The sequence below is a fragment of the Limanda limanda genome, chromosome 14, assembly GCF_963576545.1.
Source record: "Limanda limanda chromosome 14, fLimLim1.1, whole genome shotgun sequence".
Classification (NCBI taxonomy): domain Eukaryota; kingdom Metazoa; phylum Chordata; class Actinopteri; order Pleuronectiformes; family Pleuronectidae; genus Limanda; species Limanda limanda.
Window position 1 is genome coordinate 289,405 of NC_083649.1, and position 19,558 is coordinate 308,962.

At 44.7% G+C, this 19,558-nt stretch overlaps 1 pseudogene; it reads right to left on the reverse strand.

The window, feature by feature from the left end:
* Positions 1-1,824: 1,824 nt before the first annotated feature.
* The window catches only part of LOC133019684 (uncharacterized), a 47,464-nt pseudogene continuing 29,730 nt past the window's right edge, over positions 1,825-19,558 (reverse strand).

The following is a 19,558-nucleotide window of genomic DNA, read 5'->3' on the forward strand; positions in this document are numbered from 1 at the left end:
CTCAACCTCAGGTGAACAGATTCTCTCTCTTCATATTGTCACAAGTGTTTGTAAAACAACATGGCCGCCTCCATCGAGAGGACCGGCTCCAGATGTAAAAATAACATATTTAAGTATTTGAAGATAAAGCTTTTCAATAAAAAGGTCAAACAAGGTCAAAGAAAAAACACAACTCGTACAATTTAGATGAAACACATTAGTGAAAACATCACTAGGATTATTTTATATTCAATTTCTGCCAACAGATCCTTTCACCTCAATGTTACACACTGAACCTTTAAAGAAAGATCCTGTCACCACGTTGATGAAAGACAGTGTCACTTCCTGTGTGTGTCTGCACAAATCAGGTGATTATTGATGTGATCGTCCTCACAAAGGTAAAAAGAGTTGTTTGTCTTTTCTAAATAAAGATCCTTTGTTTTGAATGTTTACATTTTAAACTTTAACAAAAAAGTTCTGTCTCAGACTTCCTGCCAGAGCTCCTGGTGGGCGGAGCTATGAGACCTTGTCAACGTCTCATCGGAAACATGTAGATCAGTTCCGTGCGCGTGCACGTACACGCTGGATAATTAATGAGTCCTCGTTAGCGTCGAGTCAAGTCGTCAGTCAACGTTAAACATGTTCATCAACAACCAGCTTCAGTAACAACTGTGAGTCCTTAACAAGGTCAACAGGTTTATTATCGTGGACACGCCCCCAATTCATCTCAACTGACCTGAAAAAACTAAAATCACATCAACACATTAATGAATTTGACTTTTGAGAAGAAACCAAACAAACTGAGGGTAACATTTTATTGATGATTTCCCCCAAACTAATTAATAACTATTGATTTTACATTAAAGTAACAAACACGGATCATCTGTGACCTTTGACCTCCCACTGGTCACATGATGCTGTTACATCTCATCAATAATCCAGAGGAACACGAAGGAAGAGGAAAACAAAGTAGAGATATCAGATTCAGTATTTCGGTCTCTTCACGTCCACCCTGAAAAACAAAATGATATCAGATGTTATACCTGTCAGCTCTGCTTTGATTGGCTGATTATGATGATGATGATGATGATGATGATGATGATGATGATGTACTCACCCGTCGGCCTCCATCTTCTTCCTCTTCTCTATGATCTGATCGAGAGAGAGAGAGAGAGAGAGAGAGTTTAAATAACCAGGTTATACTAAACCAGAGGTGGGAACTTACAAAGTAAAAAAACTTTAGTACATTTTCCAGGTACTTTAGAGTACATCTTTTTCTGATTACTTTATACTTTAACTCTACATTTAAACACAAATATCTGAACTTTTACTTCTTGTAACTTTGGTTTAATGTGTTTGAGGATTATAGTTTTTTATTTGCAGCATCAAACAGATTGAACCTGAATGAACAACAACACAGATGATTGTTGTCGTGCATCAGTTGAGATCAACACAACGTAACAAGGTAAAGACTCGACTGATGAAGAGGAGCACGAGTCTGATGAAGACAAACCAGATGGAAGAAAGAAGAATCAAACATCAGTGACACAAAGCTTCCAACGTCTCATCCAACCTGTGAAATCATCTTCATCCCTGTTGGATACGTTCTTACCTCCGGTCTCATCAGTGGAGAGAAAAGATCTTCAGAGGGAAACTTGTACTTTTACTCAAGTGAAGACGTGGAATCAGGACTTTAACACAAATATCTGTATTAATGTTGTACTCATCTAGTTTCTAGACTCACACACAGATTCACACACAGACTCACACACAGACTCACACACATGAAGGGTCACTAGCAGCACAGCGCCTGAGTGCGAGCTGAAGGATGCACACGTACTTTGGCAGCGCCTCCTTGTTGTTCATGTAATCAGAGTACTCCTCCTGAGTGTCGAAGTCCCAGCGGCCGAGAGGACCCTTCTTATTGCCCTGAAACACACACACGTCACATGACCTCCGCTGCTTCCTGTTCGCACACCTGACCTCATCACACTGGGATTCACTTCCTGTCCGCTGGGACATGGCGCCTCCAGCTGAGGCTCCACTGTTACATGTCTGATAGAATAAAGAGGAGGAGCTCTGCAGACAGGTGCATGCTGGGAACTGTAGTTACCTGGTCCATCTTGCTGTAGTCCACCTCCTCATCACTGTCCACAGCCAGGTCGTCCATCCTGCACACGCACGCACGCACGCACGCACACACACACACACACACACACACACACACACACACACACACATCCATAGAGAAGATACAACAGTTAGACATTATCAGTTGTGGTTGAAGTGTGTGTGTGTGTGTGTGTGTGTGTGTGCGCGTGTGTGTGTGCGCGTGCGCGTGTGCGTGTGCGTGTGTGTGGTGTGTGTGTGTGTGTGTGGTGTGTGGTGTGTGGTGTGTGCGTGTGCGTGTGTCTGTGTGTGTGTGTGTGTGTGTGGTGTGTGGTGTGTGGTGTGTGGTGTGTGGTGTGTGGTGTGTGGTGTGTGGTGTGTGGTGTGTGTGTGTGCGTGTCTGTGTCTGTGTGTCTGTCTGTGGTGTGTGTCTGTGTGTGTGTCTCTCACGTGGCTGGGTAACACTCGGCGTACGAGTTGGATCCTCCAAAGAAGTCTCCCAGTTGTTCTTTAGCGTCTCTTCTCTGAGAACCCGGCTCCTGGCCCGGCCACTGGCTGCCGGCTGCTCCTGCAAACTTCTCGTTGATGACCTTGATTTGGTCTCTGACTGATCCTGGACCTGAGCAACGTTATGGATCAGGAGGTCGTCAGGTCACATGACGCTGGTCATTACAGCGTTGAACTGAGACATCACAGAATCAAACATCCAGTCAATAAAGTTGAAAGAATTAAGGAAAAGTCTCACCTGTCTCCACGTCCACGACCTGGAGACAGAGACAGACCGTTAGTAATGGACCAAAATGTACACACCCATCTGTGTCTCCACCCATATGTGTCTCCACCCACATCTGTCTCCACCACCAGTCCATCTGTCTCCACCCGTCTGTGTCTCCACCCATCTGTGTCTCCACCCACATCTGTCTCCCCCACCTGTCCATCTATCTGTCTCCACCACCCGTCTCACCTGCTGTTTGTCTCCTCTGGGTTTCTCAAAGTAGCTTTGTCTCCTGCTCTTGCTATCGTCCTCTCTGTCTCTGTGGTCCTCTCTTTCTCGGTTGTCCTCTCTGTCTCTGTGGCGCTCTTTGTCTCTGGGGGGTTCTTTGTCTCTGGGGGGCTTGTACACGGCAGTGCCGGATGGGACGTAGTCTCCGATGTCCTCAAAGATACTGAGACAGAGACAAAAGTGAGCGTTTGATTTTCAAACAACACAATGTGATGTTGTAGTCAACTGACCCGATATCAGCTTCAGGAGCTCGTTTATCATCCAGTTTCCCTGAAACACACAAACACACACACACACACACGCACACACGTCAGCTGTTACTCTGTGACACGTCTCTGTTACCATGGTTACATGGGGCTTCAGTAGCTTTGTCCTTCTTCTTGATCTTCTTGTGTCGTGTCCCTTGTCTGAGGTACGACAGGATCTGAGTCAGTTGGTGGTGAGAGTTGTCTGTGCCTGAGAGACGGACACACACACACGGACACACACACACGGACACACACACACACACACTTAAATGAAAAAAGCTGTTTAAACATTACATTTTATTTTTCATTGAGCCAACGCTTTTATCCAGAGCGACTCACAATACGTAAATCAACCAGGAGGAACAAACCAGAGCAACAAGAATCAAGAAGTATGATATTCTTGTCCAAGGTTTAGTCTGAAGAGGTGTGTCTTCAGTCTGGAGGACGATGTGTGGACTTCCTGTCCTGATGTCCATGTGGAGCTGGTTCCACCGTTTAGGAGCCAGGACAGGAGACTGTCGTGATGTTGTTGAGCAACAGCTGTCCCTTGCAGTGAGGGAGCAGGGGTGAGGGTGCTACCATGGAGTTGTCGAAGGTCATAGTCAGCTCATGGGTGGGGGGGGGGGAGCCCCCCCCCAGGAAAAGCAGTTCTGTCACATGAAATTAAAAAGTTTCTTAGAGTCTGACGACAATAAAGTAGGAACTGTAAGGATTTCAATATTTCAACTATAGTCTGTGTCTGGCTGAACTCTTAACAATAAAGATAGAAGTAGTTTTAGCTAGATATTATGCCTTCATACAAATTATTTTAATAACTGTTGCTGCTTGGTGTTAATAATGAATCTGTTAATTGTTCTAAAATTCTTACTTCTGATATTAAAGGCTTATTCCCTTCGCTGCACTCAACATCAGAGAGAGTTCACGGAACTGTCTCTTCTGGGGCAAAGTCAGACTGACATTGTTTGGGTTTAGTTGTTTAGAATGGTTACTATCAACTATCAAAGGAGGAGTGAGATTGGGAGTGGCTCCCTGTTCACTTCCGTATTCCAAATGCCAGGAGGATGGCCTGTGCCTGCGCACTTTCGAGGAGGAGGAACGAAGATCTACTGTTATAAAATGGACAGGCGCCGGATGTTTGTGGCGCTCTGATAGGACTGATGTGTTGGAAGCCCATTGCTTTGCTGATTCAAAGCCTGTTCATTGCTTTCTCAATAAATACTTGATTGAACCAGACTATTGACTCTAGAAACTCGGCGATAACACACAAGCCAACAAGTGAAAATCTGCCTTGCCTCTGCAAGACAAGGACTCTTATAGGGGGGGGGGGTGTACCCCAAGACTAGAGATAAGGTGAGTAAATTTGGGCATGGGTTGTACCTAAGATTAACGGACCTGTTGAAGAACATCCCTTCTTTTATCATTCCATAAGCGGGTCAAAGAACGTTCAGAGAAGGGAGTAAACTAACAGAACACATCTGGAATAGTATTTAAAAGTCTGAATATAAGGCATCATAGATGTAAATGTCATTATGTTTTATAACCATGCTCAAAAGATCTCTTAGCTGAATATACGACATAAGCTTCTACTTGTGAGAGATGTATTGATAATACACCACTGTTCACACACATACACACACTTTAACGTGTGGTCAGATACACATAATGTCCTTTGAGTGTAAACGCACATACATTCTTCTTCTTTTCAACTTCAGATGATTCATGCTTAAACTCTGATACAGGCTTCTCTCTCACCACACATCAGTACACACACACATCTCCAGCTAATCTACAAGATTGAACATTCTCATGCTCCGTATCAAGAAGGGAGGTGAGGCAGATAACGAACAGACCTCCCTCCCTCACACACACAGCGGACAGATTAGACTGGAGGTTTTCATGCCTTTCTCACAGTTTTCCATGAATAACTTCATTATATTAATTTCTAAAACGTCCTCTCTCCTGTGAGATCATCAGTCTTAGAATGCTTTGGGGCCAGAACACTTTGACCTCACTTCACTTCACTTCACACATATACTGAGCACACACACTCAGGCAACATGCTTATGACCTCTGGTAACCATAGCAATGGCGTGCACGTACAACGTCGTCATCACGCAACGCCAGGAGGAGGAAGGAAGAGGCACTGCCGCGCGTACAAGAACCTCTGTCACGCTCAGTATATCAATATATTGTGGCGTGCACTCATGGGTGTGTCCTCTCACCCAGTGGGTCGATGGGAAATGTAAAGTCTGTAGCTATATATACTTCCCGTATGGGGAACATGTGCCTGTTCTTCCTGACTACTGAATAAACAACAGTAAACAGTACCTGCGTCTCTGCCTTTCCTTGTCCTGCCACATTGGTGACCCCGTTTTTTGAACATGTTCGAGGTGAAGGAGGATAGTGTCCCTTCCTCATCGGGGGAAGACGTTTTTTCTTCCCCGGCTCCCGTGGACCGTGTCTCCACGACGACCATGGCGCAGCAGCTTCCAGGATCGAACAGCTCCGCGGAGCACGTTAAGCTCCCGGAGTTTTGGCAGAACAACCCCGCGCCGTGGTTTCAGCACATCGAGGCTCTCTTCCATCTGCGAGGAGTGACGGCAGACGACTCCAGGTATTTTTTGGTGGTCGCGGCTTTGGACCAGCAATCCACCCGGCGCGTGATGCAGCTCCTGCGAGCCCCGCCGCTGCGAGGGAAGTACGCCGCCCTCAAGCAGCTTCTCCTCCGACGCTACAGCTTGTCAGCCGCGGAGAGAGCGGACAAGCTACTGTCGCTTCCCGGTTTGGGTGATGGTTCGGCAGTGGACCGGATGGATGAGATGCTGTCGTTGCTGGGCTCCGAGGATGAGGGTTTCCTGTTCCCGCACATCTTTCTGCGCCAGCTCCCGCTGCAGGTGCGCGCAGCCCTCGCCAACTCTTCCTGTTTGGCGGCCGGCGACTTCCGTGGATTAGCTGAGGAGGCGGACCGGATCCTGCTGTCTTCGAGGAACGTCTCCGTGCAGAGTGTGGCCGTGGAGTCCTCCCAGTCGACGTTGGAGAACGAGGTTCCGGCAGTGACGGCTGCAGTCTCCACCCGCACACAGCGCGGCCAGCTGTGTTTCTTCCATCAGCGCTTCGGCAGCAAGGCGCGCCGCTGCGTTCCTCCGTGCGCGTTCCAGGCACCGGGAAACGGAAGAGCCGGCGCTCGGTAGCAGCCGTGGGCGCTGGTGATCAAGAGGAGCTGCTGTTCGTTCATGACTCCATATCAGGTAATCAGTTCCTGGTGGACTCCGGCTCGCAGAAGAGCCTTCTCCCTCCTGCAGCTACGGACCTCTCGGCCCGTGGCAGTGGTCCGCGTCTGACAGCGGCTAACGGCTCGGCTATAGAGACGTTTGGTACCAAGTCTGTGACTGTGTGTTTCAATGGACGCAAATTTCTGTGTGATTTTGTTGTAGCCTCCATTACGGTTCCTATTATCGGAGCAGATTTTCTGTGCACTAATGGGTTGTTAGTGGATGTAACTAATCGCAGGCTCATTGATGCTGTGTCTTTTGCGTCTTTTCCATGTCAGTCAGGGGGACCCGGGCCGTTAACACACGCAAATTTTGCGGCGTCAAAGGATGTCTTCCAGCGCTTACTGGCGGAATTTCCTTCGCTGACAACGCCCGCATTTTCTGCCGCGGTTACTAAACACGGCGTGGAACATTTCATTCCCACTGCGGGTACGCCTGTTTTCGCACGTTCGCGTCGCCTCGACACCGTGAAGTTAGCCACCGCGAAGGAGGAGTTTGCTACCATGGAGCGTTTGGGGATCGTTAGGCGGTCCAACAGCCCGTGGGCTTCACCGCTCCACATGGTGCCCAAGGCGGACGGTTCTTGGCGGCCGTGCGGCGACTTCCGCCGTTTAAATAACATTACGGCCCATGACCGTTACCCAATTCCGCATGTTCAGGATTTTTCGATTTGTCTGACGGGCATGACAATTTTTTCTAAAATTGATTTGGTGCGAGGTTATCATCAGGTGTCTGTGCGGGCAGAGGACGTGCCCAAGACTGCTGTCATTACGCCGTTTGGGCTTTTCGAGTTCCTGCGGATGCCGTTCGGCCTTAAAGGCGCAGCGCAGACGTTTCAGCGATTGATGGACTCGGTGCTACGTGACCTCGCGTTTGTTTTCGTCTATTTGGACGACATCTTGGTGGCCAGCCCGTCGGCTGATGAACATTTGTCGCACCTTAGGCAGGTTTTCCAGCGCCTTGATGGGCATGGTCTCATTGTCAACACAGCCAAGTGCCAGTTTGGGCTGTCTGTCATAGACTTTTTGGGCCATCGCATTTCGTCGCAGGGTGCGGTTCCTTTGCCCTCGAAGGTTCATGCAGTTGCGGATTTTCCCCGTCCGGTCTCGGTCAGGTCGCTACAGGAGTTTTTGGGCATGGAAATCGTTTCTTGCCTCATGCGGCCCAACTCCTGCAACCATTGTATGGTGCTTTGAAGCTTAAGAAAGCCAAGGACCAGGTTGATTGGACCCCTGTGAGGATCCAGGCTTTTGAGGGGGCTAAGGCTGCCCTGGCTAACGCGGCGCTTCTGGCGCACCCCGCGTCTCGGGCGCCCATCGCCCTCACGACCGATGCTTCAGATGTGGCTGTTGGTGCAGTTGTTGAACAGCGGGTTGCGGGTGCGTGGCAGCCCCTTGCATTTTTTAGCCGCGGTTTGCGAGACAGTGAGCGAAAATACAGTGTGTTTGACCGGGAACTGTTAGCGTTGTACCTGGCTACGCGTCATTTCCGTTTCCTGCTGGAAGGCCGCCCTTTCACAGCCTATGATGACGGCCCGTTTAGGGTGTTAGAGGCGGGTTCTAAAAGTTTCATTCTGGACATGGGCGGGCGCAGGGAGCGTGTTTCGTTAGACAGACTTAAGCCAGCTCATCTGTTGACCGGCGAAGAGGTGCTACCGGCCCGGGTTCCCCGTCGTGGTCGCCCCCCTTCTAAGACCCCTGTGTTGTTTTCTCCAGTTGTGCCTCCTGATCCTGTGTCTGTTGTAAATGATGTCCCTTCTGCTTGTTTCACCCCTGCGTTTGCGGACGGGGATCGGCGTAGCCGTTATGGTCACCTCGTTAAACCCCCTGAGAGGTACTGACTTTTGTCCCATTTTGTATTTTTCCCTCTGGGTGTTCGGGGGGGGGCTGTGTGGCGTGCACTCATGGGTGTGTCCTCTCACCCAGTGGGTCGATGGGAAATGTAAAGTCTGTAGCTATATATACTTCCCGTATGGGGAACATGTGCCTGTTCTTCCGGACTACTGAATAAACAACAGTTAGCAGTACCTGCGTCTCTGCCTTTCCTTGTCCTGCCACAATATAAGCTTTGTGCGCACTTTGCCCCAGCGCCATTTTTCCTGTACAGGATCAGTGGACCATGCATGATCATTTGCTAGATACCGCAGTTTCCTGACCTGTGACCTCTGAATAAACCTGCTTAATTTTAACTTGAGAACGACGCCTCCTGCCTTTGATTTCCACCCGCAACAAAATGGTAGCAGAGGATGGTTTTAGACGATTGAGAGAGCGGAGTGGAGACAACCAGTCGGGGAGGAGGTCGTCTCTCGGACGGGAAGTGACTTGTCTCTCCTTGGGAAACTGATCAAAGCAGCGCTGTAATACTAAGAGGTAAGCAGAGCCCATTTTATTGAAATCTGCATATTTTCGTGATAGAGAAAACCTAAATTTTTGATCAGAAGTCCTGAGGGTGAGTACAAGTTGCATATGCTAAATTTAACAAAGTAATTAAATGGTCTGAAACTGCTGTGTATTGTACAAATTGTGTTTTTATATTTTAATAACAAAGCGAAGACACACACTGTAAATAACTATGCCTGATCTGCAGGTTGGTGTTTGAGTAGTAGCTTCAAATTTAACACAAATCAGGTCTCCCACTTCAAAATGAAAGCGAAGACACACACTGTAAATAACTATGCCTGATCTGCAGTTTGGTGTTTGAGTAGTAGCTTTAAATTTAACACAAATCAGGTCTCCCACTTCAAAATAAAAGCGAAGACACACAGTGTAAATAACAATGCCTGAATGTAGGTTGGTGTTTGAGTAGTAGCTATGAATTTAGGGAAATGGAAAGACCTAACAATTGGATTAGAATCAGATGAAGAAAAAAGGTATAAATGTTGACTGGCAGAGTTATGCCAGGTCCACCCAGGGATGGAGGTCACGTGCCACTCGTGGATGTTTTTGAGATTGAAATGTCGAGTTATATGAAGGTTTTAACTGCTCTTACTGTAGCTCTCTCCAATCAGGTCTCCAGGGCCCTGGCGACTGATCCGGAGGAAGCTGCAGAACCGAAGGTAAAAGTAGGTGACTGGATAAGAGTCAAGGTTCACAAGAGAAAGTGACCAGAACCCAGGTGGACTGGACCATACAAAGTGAAGGAGGTTACTTCACAGTAGGCCCAGGTCAAGGTAAATCAGGCGCACCTTGGCACCACCTGACACATTGTACCCCAGCACCTTCACCTTCACGCCCATTGGCTGAAATAAGAACTGATTTGAATAATGCAACAGGAGCTTTACAAACCAGACACACCATTGTTTCAATTGGGCACAAATAACGGAAGGATGTTACGAATAAGGATTTGAAAGAGGAAATTACTTATATAAAAATGATTATACTACTATTGATTATATAACATAGAGAGGATGTGAAGTAACTAGTATGAATGGAAGTGTGTGGCTGTTGGACTGAGTGACTGGTAGAAAACGTTGGGGTGCGGCCCGTTGAATCTCAAAAGAGGGAGTGCGGCCTCTGCCCGAAATTTAAAAAAAAAACAAGGCAGAGAGCACGCTTGACTGTGAATGTTTGTGCGTCTGTGTAAAGGGAGAGAACTCCAAGATGTGTGTGTCTGTGGGAGAGAGAGGAGGAGATAAGAAGACTCAAGGTCACTTGGCTGACTGAAGACACAGAAAAAACTGACGAAGCGACAAACTGACTGGAAAACTACTTTTTCCTAAACTAGAGGTGGTATATGCGCTTGCCATCTGATTTATGTTGTATGTATGGATGGGAGGGGTAAATGTGTTTAGGACTTGCCAAAGAAATATTAAGACTTGCACAGCAGATGATGAAAAGTGGGAGGGCCAGAAGCCTTACAGTTTACAACTGGGGTTAAGATCACATTGGCTTGGGTGTTTGTTTGTCTGTTTGTTTGTTCGTTTTTAATATTGCTTCATTCAGAAGTAATGAATTCCAGAAGGAATTGTTAAAATTACACTTTTTGGCTCAAGTTTGTTGTTTCAGATATTTCCAATATATCTTATCCATTAACGGTAAGCGTGCTGCGTCATTTCGTCACTTCCTGTTATTGCCACGGGACACGGGTGGTGTAGTCGCTATCTGAATTAGCTCCTCCGCTAAACACAACTGTCTTTCTGTTCTACTACGGCTAAAATCACCGGTATATAGTTAAGGACCCTCACATACCAGCCCCTCCTCTCTGGTGCTTTGTGATTCTGTGTTCTGTTTAAATCTCACACTCATAGTTTTAGCAGCGATGTGTTCTCTCTCTCCCTCTCGCTCCACCGCTCTCTCCTGCTCCGAGTGTCTCATGTTTACTTACTCCTCCGCCTCCATTAACAGTAGTGGTAAATGTAATAAATGTAGTATGTTGGTAGACATGGAGGCGAGGCTTAGCAACTTAGAAGCTCGGCTCCTCAGCTTAGAACCCCCGTTAGCTATAGTTAGCCGGCCCGTGCTAGCCGCAGCTTCAGCTAGCAGTCCCTCGACTTGCCCCGGGCAGCCGGGAGCCCAGGGTGGCTGGGTGACGGTCCGGAGGGGGCATAGTACCACCCATAGAAAGCCCACGATTAAAGACCCACCAGCTCACGTCTCAAATAGATTTTCTCCACTCAGCGACGCACCCGCTGAGAATCAAACTCTGGTTATTGGCGACTCGGTTCTCAGAAACGTGAGATTAGCGACACCAGCGGCCATAGTCAATTGTATTCCGGGGGCCAGAGCCGGCGACATCCAATCCAAATTGAAGCTGCTGGCTAAAACTAAACGTAAATACAGTAAAATCGTAATTCACGTCGGCAGCAACGACTCCCGGCTTCGTATGTCGGAGGTCACTAAAGTTAATGTTGAGTCTGTGTGTGCTTTTGCTAAAACGATGTCGGACACAGTAGTTTTCTCTGGCCCTCTCCCTAACACTACAGGTGATGACACGTTTAGTCGCATGTTTTCTTTTAACCGCTGGCTGTCGAGGTGGTGTCCTGTAAACGGTGTGGGCTTTATAGATAATTGGCAAACTTTTTGGAGGAAACCTGGTCTTGTTAGGAGAGACGGCGTTCATCCCACTTGGGATGGAGCAGCTCTCTTATCTAAGAATATTATCCAGTCTATCACATGACAACCCAGAGTTGGGACCAGGAAGCAGAGCTGCAGTGCTAAACACTTCTCTGCGCTCCCTCTGGATCAGTCACCCAACCGCATAGAGACTGTCTCTGTCTACCGTCCGATTCAATTATTTAAATTAAACAATAACAGAGCGAGAACTCACAATAATCTTATACAAATTAACACAACCTCTGGAACAACACAGGAAACTAAGACTTTCAAATGTGGTCTTTTAAACATTAGATCACTGTCCTCAAAGGCTATTTTAGTTAATGAACTAGTCTCAGACTAGTTCATTAAGATGTAATGTCCCTCACTGAGACGTGGCTGCATCCTGATGAATATGTCAGTTTGAATGAATCTACTCCCCCCAGTCATATAAATTCACACGTTCCCAGGGAACTCGGGCGAGGAGGTGGAGTTGCTGCTATTTTTAACTCCAGTCTATCAATTAATCCTAAACCTAAACTTAGCTACAACTCATTTGAATGTCTTGTTCTTAATCTTCCACGTCAATCCAGGAAACACCAACAGCCAATCATATTTGCTGTAGTTTATCGTGCTCCTGGGGCTTATACTGAATTTCTAACAGAATTCCCTGAGTTTTTATCAAACCTAGTCCTAAAGACAGATAAAATTATTATTGTTGGTGACTTTAATATTCATGTTGACAATAATAAAGATAGCCTGAGCGTAGCATTTATTTCAATACTAGACTCAATTGGTTTTAGTCAGTGTGTGCATCAACCTACTCATTGTTGTAACCACACACTTGACCTTGTGTTATCATACGGTGTCAAAATTGAACATTTAACAGTACTTCCGCGCAATCCAGTACTATCAGACCATAATTTAATAACCTTCGATTTTTCACTATCTGAATATATGCCACTAATAAAAAACTCATTTTCTAGATGTCTACCTGATAGTGCTGTAGCTAAATTTAAGGAAATAATTCCGATTACATTTAAACCCGTATTATCCGTCGACATAAACAACAAATTCTTTAAAAACCCGAGCTCTATTGAGATTGACCACCTCGTAGAAAGCTCTGCAGACTCATTACGATTAACATTAGACTCAATAGCGCCTCTAAAAAAGAAATGTGTAAAACATAGTAAATTAGCTCCGTGGTATAATTCCAAGACACATGAGTTGAAACAAATATCAAGAAAATTAGAAAGGAAGTGGCGCTCCAGCAACAGTGTTGAAAATCTCCTAGACTGGAAGAGTAGTGTTACAGAATATAAAAAGGCTCTCCACAAAGCAAGAGCTGCCTATTACTCAAAACTAATAGAAGAGAATAAAAACAACCCCAGGTTCCTCTTCAGCACTGTAGCCAGGCTGACAGAGAGTCACACCTCCACCGAACCCAGTATTCCTCGATCCCTAAATTGCAATATCTTTATGACCTTTTTTAATGATAAAATTCTAACTATTAGAAATAAAATCAATCATCTCCTGCCCTCAATTGGCACTAATACCCTCCCAACAATAGAGATCTCAGAAACGGCTGAGAATCCTTCCCATTATTTAGACAGCTTCTCTCTGATCACCCGTGATCAGTTTACCAAAATAGTCTCAGGTTCTAAACCAACAACCTGTATTTTAGATCCGATTCCAACTAAATTACTTAAAGAAATTCTGCCCCTAATAGATAATTCGTTACTTAACACAATCAATCTGTCATTATCATCAGGTTATGTACCACAGTCTTTTAAAATAGCTGTAACCAAACCCCTACTCAAAAAACCCACCCTAGACCCAGAGGTTTTAGCAAATTACAGGCCAATATCTAATCTCCCCTTCCTATCTAAAATCTTAGAAAAAGTTGTAGCCAATCAGCTGTGTGAGTTTCTCCAGGAAAATAATATATATGAAGACTTTCAGTCTGGGTTTAGAACCAATCACAGCACAGAGACAGCCCTGGCAAAAGTCACTAATGACCTTCTAATAGCTTCAGATCAGGGACTTGTGTCTGTCCTCGTTCTGTTAGATCTCAGTGCAGCATTCCACACAATTGACCATCAAATTTTATTAGAGAGACTAAAACAGTTAATTAACATTAAAGGAACGGCCTTAAACTGGTTTAAATCTTATTTTGCTGATCGCTCCCAATTCGTTCAAATCAATGATGAGTCATCGGTGCGCACCAAAGTTAACCATGGTGTCCCACAGGGGTCTGTGCTCGGCCCAATTTTATTCTCATTATATATGCTTCCACTAGGAAACATTATCAGGACACACTCGGTAAATTTTCACTGTTATGCAGATGACACCCAGTTATATTTGTCAATAAAACCTGATCAAAGTAATCAATTAACTAAACTTCGAGCATGTCTCAAGGACATAAAAACCTGGATGACCCGCAATTTTCTCTTATTAAACTCAGATAAAACAGAGGTTATAATACTCGGCCCTAAACACCTTAGAGATACATTATCTAATGATATAGCTGCGCTAGATGACATTGCCCTTGCTTCCAATGACACAGTCAGGAACTTGGGAGTGATCTTCGATCCTGATTTGTCCTTTAATAGTCACTTAAAAGTAATTTCTAGGACCGCGTTTTTCCACTTGCGTAATATCTCAAAAATCAGACATGTCCTTTCGCAAAAAGATGCAGAAAAACTAGTCCACGCCTTTGTTACATCGAGACTGGACTATTGTAATTCATTATTATCAGGCTCCAGCAGCAAGTCGTTAAAGACTCTGCAGCTGGTCCAAAATGCCGCAGCACGTGTCCTGACGAGAACTAAGAAAAGAGAGCACATTTCTCCAGTATTAGCATCGCTACACTGGCTTCCTGTTAAATCAAGAATAGAATTTAAAATTCTCCTCCTCACCTTCAAGGCCCTTAATGATATGGCACCTCTTTACCTTAAAGAGATGTTAGTTCCATATCAACCTACTAGAGCACTCCGATCCCAGAACTCAGGTTTACTTGTTGTCCCTAAAGTCTCTAAAAGTAGAGTAGGAGCCAGAGCTTTTAGCCATCAAGCCCCACTGCTGTGGAATAATCTCTCACTTTCAGTTAGGGAGGCAGACACGCTCTGTTCGTTTAAAAGTAGACTCAAAACCTTCCTTTTTTATAAAGCTTATAGTTAGAGCTAATTTGTGCGATGTTCCAAATTTGATTAAATGGCAAAAACCCCTGATGATGCTAAGACGCACAGGGAATTTATGACACAAGACACACGGAGCTTCTCTTTCCTGCTTCTCCTTCCTTTTCTCCATATTTATCACATCAAGATAATTCTTATCTGATCAGTACATGTTACTAACTTGACCCCTTTCCCGGAGTTTCTGTGCCTTAGCGCCCGCGGATGCAGGGCCACAGCTGTGGCCGCACCATGGATTATGATTGTGGATCGCGTGTCGGAGGTCGCAATGGTGGATCCAGTTCGGTGGATTCTGTATCGTGCCAGCTGATCGTCGTTGTAATGGAGGATCCTTTGTCGCGTTGGCATCGGATGATGAGGGACCACGACCGAGGCGGCAGCTGATAATGGATTCTAACTGGCGGCGGTGGACAATGACTGTGGATTATAGTGGATCCCATCCTGATGCTGGATCGTGGTCTTGCTGCTGGCCAGAGACTGTGATTGCAGCGGGACTGCCTGACACATAGTATTGAAAAATGTTTAGCCTAATGGATGCTGCTAAAAATCCTGATGATGTTTTCTTACACCTGACATCTATTGCACTTCTGTCCGTCCTGAGAGAGGGATCCCTCACATGTGGCTCTCTCTGAGGTTTCTACATATTTTTACCTGTGAAAAGGGTTTTTAGTAGTTTTTCCTTACTCTTGTTGAGGGTTAAGGACAGAGGATGTCACACAATGTTAAAGCCCCATGAGACGAATTGTTATTTGTGAATGTGGGCTATACAAATAAAACTTGATTGATTGATTAAAGAAAAGAAGAAAGGTTTTGACCTCCAAAGTTCTACATAAAATCCAATCGTTTAATATATCTTATTTCATTTCTACCTGACACAGCAGGGATAATAGTTAAGACCAGTTTAATACTTCACAAGTTACAAATTTGAATCGTTATATAACTTCAAGGATGACTGATTAACAGAATCACATTAATGTGTTATTTTAAAGCCCATCTCTAAGTACAGTTAATGTGCAATGTTTTTTTTCTTTTCTTTCTCTGTTTTTATTATATTTGAGCCATTTACACCCTTACAAAAGTTTCATCCACAACTGTGGCTTTGTTACAATGAAGATGATAACAATGTTTTTGTTTTTTTTAGTTACTGCTCTGATGCATGAGCCCATTGAAGCTAGACAGAGCTGATCTGCTTTGCTGTGCTCGGGTTTGAGGAGAAGGGAAAATTGATTTGTTCTCTTTGGAATATAAATTAAATTCCACACTTTCTTTTTTCTTTTATCTTTATTTCACAAAAATGTATGTTGAAACAATAATCGATTATGTCTGAGGGCATGATCTGGCAACTGTTTCATATCAACTGAAAGATTAGGATTATTGTTTCAAAGAAGGGATTATTGATTGTGTTTTGTTGAAATGCTGTAATGCTGACTTTTATTTCTTAGAGCTGAAATCATTCATGTGCTTTTTATATCAGCCAATTCAATCATATCAAGAGAAATTCAAACTTAACTTTAAACTTAATTCTGTGCTGCCTAGAATTAGATATTTTTTATTAGTTTCACCTGCAGTTGCTTTTACTCCACATTCAAATCATCCATTTAAAATTCAATAGTCAAGACATGTTAAATCTATTTACAGTTGGAATTTAAACTAGGAGTTTGATTCACCCCCATGTAACTCTTGTTAGACTCTGGAGAGTCCTAAAATAAATAGTTTCACCATTGGGAAGACGAATAAATTAAAAATCCAGTTAAAGGTCAGAGGTCAAATACACTTTAACTCATAGCCTGTTTCCTCTTAAATGAAATGCAGAAACCATAATACAAGGCCCTCTGGTTACACACTTATTTGAATGACATATCTATAATTAGGGCCCGAGCACCTCCGGTGGGAGGCCCTATTGAAATTGAAAGGATTATTCTGAGCGTAGTGAAAGGGCTTTTTGAGGGCTTTCCCATGCTCAAAAACTTTCTACAGTTTGCACTAAATTAGAGAGTGGTGGAAATTGACGTATTCTGGAGTAATTTGAAATGGGCGTGGCAAAATAGCTCAACAGCGCCACCTACGGAAAGCCCCCTCAGTTAGCTTTAACCGATCCTTACGAAAATAAAGACAATTGTGTATCATGACCAGACGCACAAGAAAGCCTCTTGGAGCATTATGAAAAACGCAACAGGAAGTCCGCCTTTTTGGATTTAGTGGCCATTTTTGCCATATTCCACATTTTTACTTTGATGTACTTGTCGTAGAGCTTTCATCGGATCAACTTAAAATTTAGACGAGTGTCATCACAACCATATGGAGATCTAAAGTTATTTGAATTTTAACATTTCGTCATACCATGTGACCGTGGCCTGGCGTCAAAGTTTGATTACACGCCATCGAAACACGAGCTTCTGTATCTCAGGCGTATATAGTTCAATCAAGTCCAAACTAGGCATGTAAGACGAGAGTCAAGTCCTGATGACATCTACATACACACCATGACTTAAAATCACAGCGCCACCTACTGGCTACAGGAAGTGAAGCGTTTATCCTTGCCGCAGTGCGCAAACGCATGCAACGCGGAGACGAGCGCTTGGTCATTGAACGCTGTCTCTTCCCCGACCGCAACAGACTTGAAACGAACGTGTGCTCGGGCCCGTTAGTGCTACAACGTAGCCCTAGTTATTATTATTATTATTAGGGCCCGAGCACCTCCGGTGGGAGGCCCTATTGAAATTGAAAAGATTATTATTATTATTTTTATTATTATTTTTCTTCATACAAAGTGATTGGCTTTTTGAGGGCTTTAACGTGCTCAAAAATGTTTTAAACTTAAACTTTGGAGTAAATTAGAAGGCGGTGAAAATTTACGTATTCTTGAGGAATTGGAAATGGGCGTGGCAAAATAGCTCAACAGCGCCACCTACAGAAAAGCCCCTCATTTAGCATTCACCGATCCTCATGAAAAAAATACCCAGTTGTGTATCGTGACCAGACGCACAAAAAAGTCTATCAGTGCACTATGCAAAACTCAACAGGAAGTCCGCCATTTTGGATTTAGTCGCCATTTTGGCCATATTTCACGTTTTTACTTTGATGTACTTGTCGTAGAGCTTTCATCGGATCAACTTAAAATTTAGACGGGTCTCATCACAACAATATGGACTACTAAAGTTATCAAAAAAATCAACTTTTCGTCAGAGCCTGTGACCGTGGCGTTGCGTCAAAGTTTGATGAAACGCCATCAAAACACGGGCGTCTGTATCTCGGACATATTTGGTCCAATCAAGTCCAAACTACACACATAAGACAAGAGTCGTGACCCGAAGACAACAACACAGAAATCGTGACAATCACAGTGCCCCCTGGTGGCAGCAGGAAATGTCTTGTTTTTTCAACGTCTTACACTTGGAAGTATTTCTCCTCATCCACATTGCGCAACCATGTCAAACTGTGGCGAATGGGTCTCAAGGCATTGATAATGAAGATATAAGATTACTGTGACTTTTCGTCAAACGCCATATTAATGGCGTGGCATCAAAGTTCATCAACTCGCCATGACACAAGAAATTGCTATAACTTCATAGTTCAAGGTTCAATCTCCCTTCAACTACATGTGTGTGTCAACAGCCCCCCCCTGAAAGCTGTCAGACGGGTTTAAGGAATGGGTGTGGCAATAACTGACTAGCGCCCCCTAAAGGGCAGCCCCGGCACTATGATTGGCCTACAGCTACGAAAATCGACGGGTACATGTGTCTTGTCATGACAAAGAAATAAGTCTCTTGGATAGATATGCTAGAGTAAACAGGAAGCCGGCCATTTTGGATTTGGTGGCCATTTTCGCCATATTCAGCATATTTACTTTGACATACTTGTCGGAGGGCTTTCATCAGATCAACTTAAAATTAAGATGAGTGCCTTCACAACAACATGGAGATCTAAAGTTATTGGAATTATAACGTTTCGTCATACCATGTGACCGTGGCCTGGCGTCAAAGTTTGATTACACGCCATTGAAACACGGGCTTCTGTATCTCAGGCATATTTGGTTCAATCAAGACCAAACTAGACATGTAAGACAAGAGTCGCGACCTGATGACATCTAGATACCCACCATGACTTAAAATCACAGCGCCACCTAATGGCTACAGGAAGTGAACCGTTTATCCTTGCCGCAGTGCAAAAAAACCCATGCAACGCGAAGACGAGCGCTTGGTCATTGAACGCTGTCTCTTCCCCGACCGCAAAAGACTTGGAACGCGCGTGTGCTCGGGCCTGATAGGGCTACAAAGTAGCCCTAACGGGCCCGAGCACCTCCGGTGGGAGGCCCTATTGAAATTGTAAGGATTATTCTTATTAGGGCCCGAGCACCGAATGGTGAGAGGCCCTATTGAAATTGTAAGGATTATTAGGGCCCGAGCACCGAATGGTGAGAGGCCCTATTGAAATGGTGAGAGGCCCTATTGAAATTGTAATGATTATTATTATTATTATTATTATTATTATTTTTCCGGCAAAAGGATGGGCTTTTTGAGGGCTTTAACGTGCTCAAAAAGTTATGAAACTTTGCAGTAAATTAGTTACTGGTGAAAATTTACGTATTCTGGAGTATTTTGAAATGGGCGTGGCAAAATGGCTCAACAGCGCCCCCTGGAAACCAGCCCCTAAGTTTCCACATAACCGATTTTCACCAAAACCGGGCAAAAGATGTTTCGTGACAAATCATGAAAAAAAGTCT